At 40.5% G+C, this 15000-nt stretch overlaps 1 protein-coding gene across 2 annotated transcripts in view; it reads left to right on the top strand.

The window, feature by feature from the left end:
• Window positions 1-15000, top strand: part of LOC139747711 (lachesin-like) — a 263613-nt gene that overhangs the window by 83195 nt on the left and 165418 nt on the right. The gene's annotated exons all lie outside the window — the stretch shown is intronic.

The following is a 15000-nucleotide window of genomic DNA, read 5'->3' as shown; positions in this document are numbered from 1 at the left end:
GAAGAAAGATCATGAGTCAAGTGTTTTGGGAGCAGATGAGTGAGTGTGTTAGTAGTTTTGATGCACGAGACCGGGTTATAGTGATGGGTGATTTGAATTCAAAGGTGAGTAATGTGGCAGTTGAAGGAATAATTGGTGTACATGGGGTGTTCAGTGTTGTAAATGGAAATGGTGAAGAGCTTGTAGATTTATGTGCTGAAAAAGGACTGGTGATTGGGAATACCTGGTTTAAAAAGCGAGATATACATAAGTATACTTATGAAAGTAGGAGAGATGGCCAGAGAGCGTTATTGGATTACGTGTTGATTGATAGGCGCGCGAAATAGAGACTTTTGGATGTTAATGTGCTGAGAGGTGCAACTGGAGGGATGTCTGATCATTATCTTGTGGAGGCAAAGGTGAAGATTTGTAGAGGTTTTCAGAAAAGAAGAGAGAATGTTGGTGTGAAGAGAGAGGTGAAAGTAAGTGAGCTTGGGAAGGAGACTTGTGTGAGGAAGTACCAGGAGAGACTGAGTACAGAATGGAAAAAGGTGAGAAGAAAGGAGGTAAGGGGAGTGGGGGATGAATGGGACGTATTTAGGGAAGCAGTGATGGCTTGCGCAAAAGATGCTTGTGGCATGAGAAGTGTGTGAGGCGGGCAGGTTAGACAGGGTAGTGAGTGATGGGATGAAGAAGTAAGATTAATAGTGAAAGAGAAGAGAGAGGCATTTGGATGATTTTTGCAAGGAAATAATGCAAATGAGTGGGAGATGTATAAAAGAAAGAGGCAGGAGGTCAAGAGAAAGGTGCAAGAGGTGAAAAAGAGGGCAAATGAGAGTTGGGGTGAGAGAGTATCATTAAATTTTAGGGAGAATAAAGAGATGTTTTGGAAGGAGGTAAATAAAGTGCGTAAGACAAGGAACAAATGGGAACTTCAGAGAAGGGGGCTAATGGGGAGGTGATAACAAGTAGTGGTGATGTGAGAAGGAGATGGAGTGAGTATTTTGAAGGCTTGTTGAATGTGTTTGATGGCAGATATAGGGTGTTTTGGTCGAGATGGTGTGCAAAGTGAGAGGGCTAGGGAGAATGATTTGGTAAACAGAGAAGAGATAGTAAAAGCTTAGCGGAAGATGAAAGCCGGCAAGGCGGCGTGTTTAGATGGTATCACAGTGGAATTTACTAAAAAAGGGCGTGACTGCATTGTTGACTGGTTGGTAAGGTTATTCAATGTATGTATGACTCATGGTGAGGTGCCTGAGGATTGGCGGAATGCTTGCATAGTGCCATAGTACAAAGGCAAAGGGAATAAAAGTGAGTGCTCAAATTACAGAGGTATAAGTTTATTGAGTATTCCTGGTTAATTATATGGGAGGATATTGACTGAGAGGGTGAAGGCATGTACAGAGCATCAGATTGGGGAAGAGCAGTGTGGTTTCAGAAGTGGTAGATGATGTGTGTATCAGGTGTTTGCTTTAAAGAATGTATGCGAGAAATTCTTAGAAAAGCAAATGGATTTGTATGTAGCATTTATGGATCTGGAGAAGGCATATGATAGAGTTGATAGAGATGCTCTGTGGAAGGTATTAAGAATATATGGTGTGGGAGGTAAGTTGTTAGAAGCAGTGAAAAGTTTTTATCGAGGATGTAAGGCGTGTGTACGTGTAGGAAGAGAGGAAAGTGATTGGTCCCCAGTGAATGTAGGTTAGCGGCAGGGGTGTGTGATGTCTCCATGGTTGTTTAATTTGTTTATGGATGGGGTTGTTAGGGAGGTAAATGCAAGAGTTTTGGAAAGAGAGGCAAGTATGCAGTCTGTTGTGGATGAGAGAGCTTGGGAAATGAGTCAGTTGTTGTTCGCTGATGATACAGCGCAGGTGGCTGATTCTTGTGGGAAACTGCAAAAGTTGGTGACTGATTTTGGTAAAGTGTGTGAAAGAAGAAAGCTGAGAGTTAATGTGAATAAGGTCAAGGTTATAAGGTACAGTAGGGTTGAGGGACAAGTCAATTGGGAGGTAAGTTTGAATGGAGAAAAACTGAAGGAAGTGAAGTGTTTTAGATATCTGGGAGTGGATCTGGCAGCGGATGGAACCATGGAAGCGGAAGTGAATCATAGGGTGGGGGAGGGGGCGAAAGTTCTGGGAGCGTTGAAGAATGTGTGGAAGTCGAGAACATTATCTCGGAAAGCAAAAATGGGTATGTTTGAAGGAATAGTGGTTTCAACAATGTGTTATGGTTGCGAGGCGTGGGCTATGGATAGAGTTGTGCGTAGGAGGGTGGATGTACTGGAAATGAGATGTTTGAGGACAATACGTGTTGTGAGGTGGTTTGATCGAGTAAGTAATGTAAGGGTAAGAGAGATGTGTGGTAATAAAAAGAGTGTGGTTGACAGAGCAGTAGAGGGTGTTTTGAAATGGTTTGGACACATGGAGAGAATGAGTGAGGAAAGATTGCCCAAGAGGATATATGTGTCAGAGGTGGAGGGAACGAGGAGAGGTGGGAGACCAAATTGGAGGTGGAGAGATGGAGTGAAAAAGATTTTGAGTGATATATATATATATATATATATATATATATATATATATATATATATATATATATATATATATATATATAATTATATCTTTTTTTCTTTTCAACTATTCGCCATTTCCCGCATCAGCGAGGTAGCGTTAAGAACAGAGGACTGGGTCTTTGAGGGAATACCCTCACCTGGCCCAATTCTCTGTTCCTTCTTTTGGAAAATTAAAAAAAACGAGAGGGGAGGATTTCCAGCCCCCCGCTCCCTCCCCTTTTAGTCGCCTTCTACGACACGCAGGGAATACGTGGGAAGTATTCTCTCTCCCCTATATATATATATATATATATATATATATATATATATATATATATATATATATATATATATATATATATATGTATGTATATACTCGTTTCTGTAATGGCTATATTTAAGTTCAGTACAAAAAAACGCCCTCGTTCACCTGTGAGGAAGAGTGATGCAGTCCAGCCAACACGAGTGAAGAATTTCTGACTGACTGCGCATACCTTAGAGTCTTTACCTGAATGAATTTGGAGGTATATTCTCGATCGGTCAGTGCAGCTGTCAGAGTTTCTGATGTAGTGCGCAGGTTGACAAGAAACTACCCATTCATGGGTTGCCATGTTCGTGCAGTAGAGTGCTGGTCGTATAAATAAACGATGGTGGTGGATCTAAAAGTTACAAACGTTCCGAACCCTTTAACTCAATAGTGTTAAGTTAATCTAGGTATTTCTTTGGCTATACGACATTACTATTTGGTTGTCGGTTAATAGATGTTTCAGATGTCAAGCGACTGAATGAAAGAGAATTTTAATTGGCATCTAATTCCGTGTGCGAACAATAGACTAAGCAGTCGGACAACCAGCTGTCAATGAGAAAGAGGCTTCGAGATCGGTGTCTGCACGTCACCACAGATTTCACTTCAACCTGTAGGAATGGCTGAGTCCCCAAATGTTATACGTAACGAGGTGTTCACAGCTTCTTCATATATATCTAGGATGAAAAATGAGGCAACAAGATGCATATGAACATTACAAAACTTCTGACTTGATTGCTGTTGTGTTGATCTTAGCGAGGACGTGAATCTCCTGCTGGAGTTAAAAAGTTTGACGAATCGCATCCTATGCGACGTACCTCAAAAATTCTTATAGGTTATTTTCTTCCCTCTGGATTCCATGGGTGGAACCAGATCGGCAGAAGGTAGGAACATTTGTTCAGCTGGACCAGAGATATGATATAAGATGTGCTCGTTTTGGGGCTGCGCCAGATGATATTCATTCCGATATCTACCGGTCAGTGATTTACTGTATAGAATTAGGAACACTACACAATCACAAATCTTAACGTAAATTGTAGGTAGGTTCTAGGTAACATGTGACAGTCGAGTACCGATTACCACCTTGATGCCGGGAGGGTTAACGACAACGGTGGAGTGAGACATCACAGCGGCTCTCACGTTACTCTCCCTGGCCCAGGTTGCTACAATTCCTTTCTTTCAGAAGCACCAGCAGGTTGCTGCAACCCAGTCCACGTTGCGAAATCCTTGATGAGAGAGACTGAATTTCAACCACAAGGCCACTTTTTTCCGTACTTGATGGTCTAGAACAATTGCTTAAACGCCAAACACATGGAGATGCATTATTTCTGTCCCCTTGACCTCTGCTCACCATCTGACCTTTGCTCACCGTCTGACCTCCGCTCACCATCTTGTTACTTCCAATTAAACCGTCGACCGCTATCTACCCTTAAAATTTCCATTTTGGCACTAAAGAAGCATTTTCACTGACTTCCTTTGTAACCATTACTATTTTGCTGATTGGGATGCCTCCAGCTGTGCTGGCCGTATAGCAGAGGTAATCCTGGATAGGATGAAGTTTTGTATTTTCTTTTTGTATCAATTCTTGATCCTTTAATCAAGAATTGATGTCTCTTGCTCTGATGCCTTTCGCATTGGAGACAGAGCGTGTTGGGTCAAGAAACTTTTCCTCTGAGTCTTATTCTAACTACGTTTCTCTTCGGTATCATCGCAAAGCAGTTCTTCATGGAGCCAAGCATTTTTTTTTTTCATCATAGAGACAATTATGCTTTCTTCATATATTCAAATATGTTTTCTTCTTCATCTGACAAAATCCTTCTCTTCCTTCGGCAAAAGCATCTTTAATGACCTATGTATTTCAAATTTCTTTGTTCAGACCCCATGAATTTATAGCTAACTCTCAAACTGATAGAGTCTCTCTTTTCAGCACCTTAAATTCTTCTTACTCTAGTTTCGATTATTCCACATCTTGTCTTCCCTTCCCAATCTCCTCCTCCCACTGAGCCTCCCCTGTATTTCGCTCGCCCAAGGTGTTCCTAGCATCCTTCTAGCTACAAGTGGCCAGGCGTATGGTGCAGATGGTATAGCCCCTTATTTCCTGAGTGAGCTTGCCTCTGGCATTACAGCTTTCCTTGCTTCCCTATTTCGTCTCTGTCTAGAAATCCAACGTTTCCTTCTTTTCGAAAGCATACCTTAGCGCTGTCCATCACCAGGAAGGGAGACTGTCTAATCATGATAACTATCACCCTGTCGCTCTCGCTTATGCTATCTCCAAATTATTTAAAACTCTGATTGACTCTGACTTTCTTAATAACATAGAATCTTATTCCCTTTTTTTCGATCACCAGTTGTGGAGGGTCTACAAGTGATCTGATATCTTCTACGTGACTTAACTGTGGTTTTCCTCTCTCAGAGATCTTAGTGAATCTATCAGTGTGGCCCTAAAAGAATTTCAAAGCATTTGATGTGGTGTGGCATGAGACTTCGCTATTCCTTTGTCTTTTCTGGTAAGTCCAGATCTCTTAAGCACACCTTCCTTTATAGCAGTTCCATCACAGTGGTCGGTGATAGACGGACTCTCTCTTATCCTGTCATCAGTGGTGTCCCTTAGGTTTCTGTCCTGTCGACTATCCTCTTTCTTCTCTCCATAGATGATCTTTCGTTAAACTCTAACCCAATTCAACTCACTTTTCCTCCCTCCCCTCCTGACTGCATAGCTGATTCTTTTTCTCGCACTGAACTAATTTCTCCTCTTGGTCTGAACCTCTTCACCACTTAAAAAGAAGGGAAGTCAATAACCTGTTTTAACTAGATCGTTCAAAAACTCAGTTTCCAACCATACCTCCTTCTAAATCTCACACGTCTTTTTACTATTGAATTTCAAAACATTACAGTCAATCCTGCGATGAGAAAACCATATTCTCAGTACTATGGTGCAAACCTCATATAATGATGATCTCTAAACATGCTTCCAGAAGCTGGGAATATTGTACAGGTGCTGAAATTATTTTGCTTCTGACCTGCTGTTTCAGTTTTTCCCAGGATCTCATTGACACCAATATGGAGTACTGCTCGCACTGGTTTTGGTACTCTTCCTCCATCTGTGTGTTGGCCAGTGCAGATTCAAAATCTCTCCTCCTTACCAACACTCCTAACATCACCCATCCTCTGCCATTCCTCTTCATCTGCTATATGGTTGCTCTACTTTCCTTTGTCTTACAAGAATCTTTGGGCCGCTGCTCTTATGAGCTATGACCGTGTGTCCTCGCCACTAAGAACTATATGCACAGCACACAAGTGGCTGCTGCTTCCTATAGTTTCTATGTGGTAGCACACGGAGGCTGACCGTTATGGTATCCCCTTTTCCCTCAAACAGCGAAACTTAGAATTCTCTTCCCTTTTTCCTTCTTTTTATATCCTTTCCATCCTCGAGTTTCAAGTCTATGTACGCCTCGGTAACTAAAATGAATTTCCACATTCTTTTTCTCCTTTTCTTATTTCTTTTTTCCTTTTATCCGAGGTGGCCGCAATCGGGATCTGTGCGTGCCATATATATATATATATATATATATATATATATATATATATATATATATATATATATATAGAAAAGGGGAAACAGCAAAAGGAGTCAAGCGGGGAGTGCTCATCCTCTTCGAAGGCTCATATTGGGGTGTCTAAATGTGTGTGGATGTAACCAAGATGAGAGAGAGAGAGAGAGAGAGAGAGAGAGAGAGAGAGAGAGAGAGAGAGAGAGAGAGAGAGAGAGAGAGAGAGAGAGAGAGAGAGAGAGAGAGAGAGAGAGAGAATATACATATATTTATATTCATATGATTATATGGTATCTTTTGGAATCCTGTATGTCATCAATTTTGTTTCAACAAAACGGAAATTCACTGTCTTGATTACAGTGCAGCTCCACGTTGTGAAACATGCCTGAGGACATTACAACTCACAACAGGTCTTCATTTGGATTGCTCTGGGGGTCTTTTGATTTGACAGTATAACCCTACCAGCACTGTATATAGATATACGTCAAACGTGTTTGTATGTTCATGCTCTGGATCACTGACTGTTCAGCTGTCCTTAATCAGTACAAAGACAAACACATATTTTAGATGAGGTCTTACATGCGAGGATATGGGTACAGAATCATCAGACTTGTCACAAACCGTGGATAACACACACACAGATAGTACATTAGTTGATAGACAATTGATAGTCGAACGTACCAGTAAAAGAACAAAATAGTTCACTACCGAGGAAGGAAGTTACAGGAGTGCCCCCTTCTTATGCATCCCAAACTGGAAATAACGAGTATCTGTCTATGATATTCACGGTTCTCAAGTATAGTTTTCTTTTATATTCTTGATTCACGGCCATATAGAGTGATATCAACAGCATTCAGCTATAGGAGGAATTCCCGTTCATCGAAATGCAATATACCATTTGAAAATGAAACGGAGAACAGAATAGTTTCACGTATATGTGTTATATACATCAACAATAAATGCACCAAAGAACAAGATTATCAGAGCCCCGCAGGTCAGCAAAACGGATGTTTTAGAATAATGTTTACAAAAGATGACTTGAAAAGAAATATGTTTTTCATGAAATTCATAAAATTCTTTTGTGTTTATGTCTAAACTTTGAAGTAAGGTCAGTGTCATTATCTCACACTGCAACCATTGTTAACATGGATTCACTTTTATGGTAGAAGGCTCACCAGGCCACACTCTAGGGTGACCAGACCACATTAAGGTGACCAGACCACAATAGATTGACCAGGCCACACTCGGCTGACCAGGCCACATTGGGGTGACCAGGCCACACTAGGGTGACCAGGCCGCACTAAGTTGAACGAGGTCACACTAGGATGACCAGGCCACACTAGGGTGACCAGGCCGCACTAAGTTGAACGAGATCACACTAGGATGACCAGGCCACACTAGACTGACCAGGCTACTCTAGGCTGCAGCAATTGGGGTGACCGGGCCACACTAGAGTGACCAGGCCACACTAAGTTGAACGAGGCCACAGTAGGATGACCAGGCCACACTAGGGTGACCAGGCCACACTAGGGTGACCAGGCCGCACTAAGTTGAACGAGGTCACACAAGGCCTACCATGACGTACTGGGCTGACCAGGCCAGACAAGGCTGAACTGGCCTTATTAGGCAATGTTTTCGTGTCATGGCTTGAAAATACTGCAACTGTGTTAGTTGATGGTGGTGGACAACATCGTGTGGCAACTATTTTACTTGTCATTTGGTATTAGTTGGATTGCTTATTGTATCATTGTTTTTTTTTATGAAAATACATATATTTTAATCTCCAATTTGTAAGTCAGATTTATACTGCGTCCATTTGGCATAGTTCCCATGAATTTGGAGTGTCAAACAGCATGTTAGTGAGGATTTGCCACACTGTTAACGAGAATATAAAATATTTGGTTTACGTTTGACAGAAAAACAAAGTCATATCAGAACGACTGTCTTTCCTGCACTGTGAACACCACTCTCACTCCTCTTCTCAATCGAGATTCTATGGGTATATACCTCCAGAGGTTCGAATTGTCCTGTTATACTGGTATACCTGGAGCTGTAAGAAGTAAGGTATTGAAGAAGAAAATAAGGAAGAGGGTTCGAAAGTAGAGGAAAGCTGAGCAAGGACGGACAGGGGAGGGCTATAGATCAATGACCAGAAGTAGGAGGATGTAGAAGAAAGGAATGGGTAGAAGCGAAAACTCTACAGTGGATAGACATATGAGAACAAATGAAATTATGCAAGAAGGGAGAATACAAACATACAAAGGATGCATGAGCATGATGTTCAATGTGGATGAGGTGGGGTTATACAGTAGTGATAGTGAATGGTGGCGTGAGAGTAGTGAGGAAGAATATAGAAATTTGCCAATGGCGTGAGTGCAGTGAATGTGTTTGAATAGTGAGAATACAACGGTAGTGAAGATGACGAGATGGTAGTTTAAGGTGAGTGAGGTGGAGGTATAAAACTTGTGAGGCCATCGTAAAAAAATAGTTAAAGCAAGATAGAGGCGTGTGACACGTAAGGGTGAGGTGTGAGTGCCTGGGGATACGGCAGTAAGGTGACGGTACGAAAACTTTAGTTCTGGTCTGGTAACTCCGAAATGAAAGATGAGGGCAGCTGAGTTTTGTGTTGGTGGGTCTGTATTAAAGGCTGGAGTAACAGGCTTGTGCTTGTGAAGGTGTAGCTCAAAAGAGGGAAGACTGATGGTGACAGTAAAGGCGTGGCTAGGGTGAGGGCTGGCTAATGGTGGCACTGGTGGCGTAATTCAGATGAGGGCCGGGTGATGGGAGAACTGAAGGCGTGCTACAGATGAGGGCAGGCTGATGGTGGCACTGAGGACGTGGTGCAGGTCAGGCCAGGCCAATGGTGGCACAGAGGAGCTGATGGTGGTGAGGGCAGACTACTGGTGACGTTCGAAAAGTATAAGAAAGCCAGCAAGGTTGTTGGTGTAGTTCTGAACTATTGTCAATGTCTACCTCTTCATTTTTGATATCAGCCCTACAGCGAGAAGGGAAGAGAAGGAAGTTCCGGATGAAAAATCACTGGGGGTAAGAAGGCTATTGTGTCATCTGTGTAGTGAATTATCTTGACAACTTAATGGAATGTTTGGAGCCACAGCCATATCCTATAACTGATCAATTGATATATATATATATATATATATATATATATATATATATATATATATATATATATATATATATATATATATATATATATATATATATATATAATATATATATTCAGATCCATTCAGAAATACCTCTTGAAAATGGTGAAACCACTCGTCAGTACTTTTTACTAGAGAATAAACAATAGTTTGTATTGGATAACATTTGTGATAATTATTGTACAGAAAAACTGCATAAAAATGTCGAGCAAACTTTTGGAGAATGTCAGCGAGTGTAATTGTTGTGTGAGTGCGGATGTGTGGGCCAGGCGAGTCGGGTTACATACATGCAGAGTGGAGAGTACCTGCCAGCGGGCGGCCACGGCCGGACAGGAGCCGGGAGGAGTGTGTGGCTGAACGTGGGTGGTAGGTCGCTACTGCAGCTGTCTGTAGGTGCGTGTTCGTCGTGGGCAACAGCAGGAGGAGGAGGAGAGTGACATCCTAGTCCACTACGGAGTGACATCTGATGCTGAGAGGAAAGTTGTTTCTCGGAGAAAAAAAATAATTTCGTCTGGGTTAATGGAAGGCAGTTAACTCTGCGTGTCGGGTGTCGTCATGCAGTTGTGTGGTGGAGCTGTCCTTGCCACGGCTGGTTTCGTGTAATTGTTTTTGTGATGATTTGTCTCGAGTTTACTCGGGTGACGTATAACTTGTTTCACGCAGGTGTTTGTTTCGTGTATTCTTTTTTATTTAGTGTCGGGTGTACTTATATTTCCCCCCTCTACATTTTGTAAATGTTTTTCGTTTACGAGTAAAACTTTTGCAGTAACTTGTTTGGTGTATTTGTTACATAAGACAGTTTGTGTCATGGTAACAACTTTTTTACGATAAGTTTGTCTCGTTTAATGAAACGGTATTCGTATTACTTAAGTGTGAGTAATAGTTTAAGTGATTCTTAAGGGTAATTTTAAGCAATAGTTGAAACACTACTTAAGGGAAAGTTTAAATAATGGTTGAAATAATGGTTAAACTTAAGTAATGGTTTTAAGTAGCGCTTAAGTTTTGGTAATTCTAGTTAATGCTGAAGTTTTGGTACGTTTGATAAGTTTAGGTAACAGTTTAAGTAACACTTTGTGCCATGTTTTGTTTCATGCATGTTATCCATGCTATGAATTGGTGATAGGAATGCTGTATACAAAACTGTGTCTCATTTAATTACGTAATTGAATGATTTCTATTAGGTTATGTTTGTTCAAAATTTGTTTAAACTTAATTCAATAATTTGTTTGATGTACTCCTTTAATGCAATACACTTCTTGGTGAATTTATTTAATGCAATAGAGCAATAGTTAGTCTGGTGCGTTCGTTTAATGCAATAGTTTTTTGGTGTATTTGTTTAATGCAATAGTTTCTATAGCATTGTCTTCCAATACAATAGTTTCTTTAGCGTACTCATTTGATACAGCAGTTCCTTTGCCGCATTCATTTAACGCAATAACTTCTTGCATGAAATATATTATGCAAGACTTTATTGTATTTTATTGCAAGTATCGTAGGTTTTATACGGTGCCCCAGTGTCATTATGTGAACTTTATACTCTAGTGGTGTTCTATAATGCAACACAGGATCTGGTCATGGAGTGTTGCAATCATGTAAATCCTATATCAGTGTTCCAAGAGTGTTTCCTTCAACGGATAGTGGGTGTTGCGTGGAACATTAGCCTGCCTTGTTTTTTTTTTTCAAGTGTTCCCCCCATGTAGATACCTTATGGCTATGGAGATAATAAAGATATGTGATAGTGTGATCACCATACGGGAGGGGCGGGAGCGCCTGCCTGGCTGGCAACGGTAGGCGCCTCGGCTCATCTACCACAGTAAAGATACGATCGGCTGATGATTAAGAGTTCGCGGTGTTACTGGTTCCCCCAGATGGGCCCCTCAAGTTAGATAAAGGAGCTGTTTGAAGGAGAAATTATTGTTCTTTTCAGCACCAGAAACGATATTTCAAGTATATACATACATACATTTATATCATTTATTATACTTTGCCGCAGTCTCCGGCGTTAGCGAGGTAGCACAAGGAAACGGACGAAAGAATGGCCCAACCAACCCACTTACACATGTATATACATATACGCCCACACACGCACATATACATACCTATACATTTCATCGCACACATACATATACATACACAGACATATACATATATACAAATATTCATACTTGCTGCCTTCATCCATTCCATCGCCACCCCGCCACACATGAGATGGTACCCCTCTCCACCCCCGCGCGCGCGAGGTAGCGCTAGGAAAAGACAACAAAGGCCACATTCATTCACACTCAGTCTCTAGCTGTCATGTGTAATGCACCGAAACCACAGCTCCCTTTCCACATCTAGGCCCTACAAAACTTTTACCCTCCTGTATGTTCAGGCCACGATCGCTCAAAATCTTTTTCACTCCATCCTTACACCTCCAATTTAGTCTCCCACTTTTCCTCGTTCCCTCCACCTCTGACACATATATCCTCTTTGTCAATCTTTCCTCACTCATTTTCTCCATGTGACCAAACCATTTCAAAACACCCTCTTCTGCTCTCTCAACCACACTCTTTTTGTTACCACACAATTATAGCTATTACCCATTCATTACTTGCTCAAACCACCTCAAACCATATACTGTCCTCAAACATTTCATTTCCAGCACATCCACCCTCCTCCTTACGACTCTATCTATAACCCATGCCTCGTAACCATATAACATTGTTGGAACTACTATTCCTTCAAACATGCCCATTTTTGCTCTCTGAGATAACGTTCTCTCATTCCACACATTCTTCATCGGTCCCACAACCGTCGCCCCCTCCTTCTCCCAGTGACTCACTTCTACTTCCGTGGGTCCATTCGCTGCTAGGTCTACTCCCAGATATCTAAAATACTTCACTTCCTCCACTTTTCTCCATTCAAACTTACATCCCAACCTACTTGTCCCTCAACCTTGGAGAACCTAATAACCTTGCTCTTATTCACATTTTTTCTAGAATTTCTCCTTTCACACACTTTCCAAACTCATTGACCAACTTCTGCATTCTCTCACTCGAATCAGCCATCAGTGCTGTATCCTCGGCGAACAACAACTGACTCACTTCCCAGCTCCTCTCATTCCCAACAGACTGCATACTTGCACCTCTTTCCAAAACCTTTGCATTTACCTCCCTAACCACCCCATCCATAAACAGATTATACAACCATGGGGACATGACGCACCCCTGCCGCAAACCGACATTCACTGGGAACCAATCACTTTCTTCTATTCCTACTTGTACACATGCCTTACACGCTTGATAACAACTTCTCACTGCTTTTAGCAACTTACCTTCCTACCGTATACTTTGCAGTTCAGAGTATATTGATGAGTTTGAGAAGATATATTCTATTGGATCAAAGTTAAAGTACCCTAGATCTTTCTTTGATAAATCCCTTAAGTTAGCAAATAAATCAATTTATAGAGTTGAGCCCAAACCTCCCATTGACACCAAGAACCTTTTAGTTCTCCCTTTTAATAATAATTTTACTTTACTTCCCAAGTTGCTTAAATCCTTTAATGTAAATGTTACCTTCAGCAACAATAATACTATAAAGAATATCTTAATCAGGAATTCACAAGAAAATTCTCCTGGATGCATCTATAAGGTGCCATGTAGAAATTGTGATAAGTTTTATGCTGGGCAGACTGGTAAGGATCTTTCTGTTTGACTTAAACAACATAAATATAGTATCAGAACGGGACAAGAATCAGATGCCTTGTTTAATCACCTTAAAAACTATGATCATTGTATTGACTAGAGTAATGCCATCTCAGTTATTAACTCTAACTCTATTACCACGAGAAATATCATTGAATCTTCTGTCATCAGATACATAAAGAATTATAATCTTGATATCAGTGATGGTCTATACAAATTAGATAACCTTATTGCTGGTAAAATTTGTAAAATGATAAGTTTATGAAAGCTCGTTGTCTGTCTTGGACAATCGCACGTTTACCAAATGGCGTCTTAGCTGCGTCTCTTTGTTGTATATCAACTGATTGTTATATTTCTCTCTTGCGTCCCCTCGGATGATGTGATTATCACACGAAAGTGCACTTGGGAACTCATCGTGTTTCATTTTCCCCGTGGACTCAGGAATATCTTGATCACGCGCAAAATTGTGATCCTTTCCAACACACACCACACACACACACACACACATATATATATATATATATATATATATATATATATATATATATATATATATATATATATATATATATATATATATATATATATATATATATATATATATATATATATATATATATATATATATATATATATATATATATATATATATATATATATATATATATATATATATAATATATATATATATATATATATATATATATATATATATATATATATATACATATATATATATATATATAAATATATATATATATATATATATATATATATATATATATATATATATATATATATATATATATATATATTTTTTTTTTTTTTTTTTTTTTTTTTTTATACTTTGTCGCTGTCTCCCGCGTTTGCGAGGTAGCGCAAGGAAACAGACGAAAGAAATGGCCCAACCCCCATACACACGTACATACACACGTCCACACACGCAAATATACATACCTACACAGCTTTCCATGGTTTACCCCAGACGCTTCACATGCCTTGATTCAATCCACTGACAGCACGTCAACCCCTGTATACCACATCGCTCCAATTCACTCTATTTCTTGCCCTCCTTTCACCCTCCTGCATGTTCAGGCCCCGATCACACAAAATCTTTTTCACTCCATCTTTCCACCTCCAATTTGGTCTCCCTCTTCTCCTCGTTCCCTCCACCTCCGACACATATATTCTTTTGGTCAATCTTTCCTCACTCATTCTCTCCATGTGCCCGAACCATTTCAAAACACCCTCTTCTGCTCTCTCAACCACGCTCTTTTTATTTCCACACATCTCTCTTACCCTTACGTTACTTACTCGATCAAACCACCTCACACCACACATTGTCCTCAAACATCTCATTTCCAGCACATCCATCCTCCTGCGCACAACTCTATCCATAGCCCACGCCTCGCAACCATACAACATTGTTGGAACCACTATTCCTTCAAACATACCCATTTTTGCTTTCCGAGATAATGTTCTCGACTTCCACACATTTTTCAAGGCTCCCAAAATTTTCGCCCCCTCCCCCACCCTATGATCCACTTCCGCTTCCATGGTTCCATCCGCTGACAGATCCACTCCCAGATATCTAAAACACTTCACTTCCTCCAGTTTTTCTCCATTCAAACTCACCTCCCAATTGACTTGACCCTCAACCCTATATATATATATATATATATTCTTTTTTTTTCGTGCTATTCGCCATTTCCTGCGTTAGCGAGGTGCATTAAGAACAGAGGACTGGTTCTTTGAGGGAATATCC

The sequence above is a fragment of the Panulirus ornatus genome, chromosome 69, assembly GCF_036320965.1.
Source record: "Panulirus ornatus isolate Po-2019 chromosome 69, ASM3632096v1, whole genome shotgun sequence".
Classification (NCBI taxonomy): domain Eukaryota; kingdom Metazoa; phylum Arthropoda; class Malacostraca; order Decapoda; family Palinuridae; genus Panulirus; species Panulirus ornatus.
The sequence above is the reverse complement of the archived record's forward strand: the minus strand, read 5'-3'. Positions and strand labels throughout refer to the sequence as shown.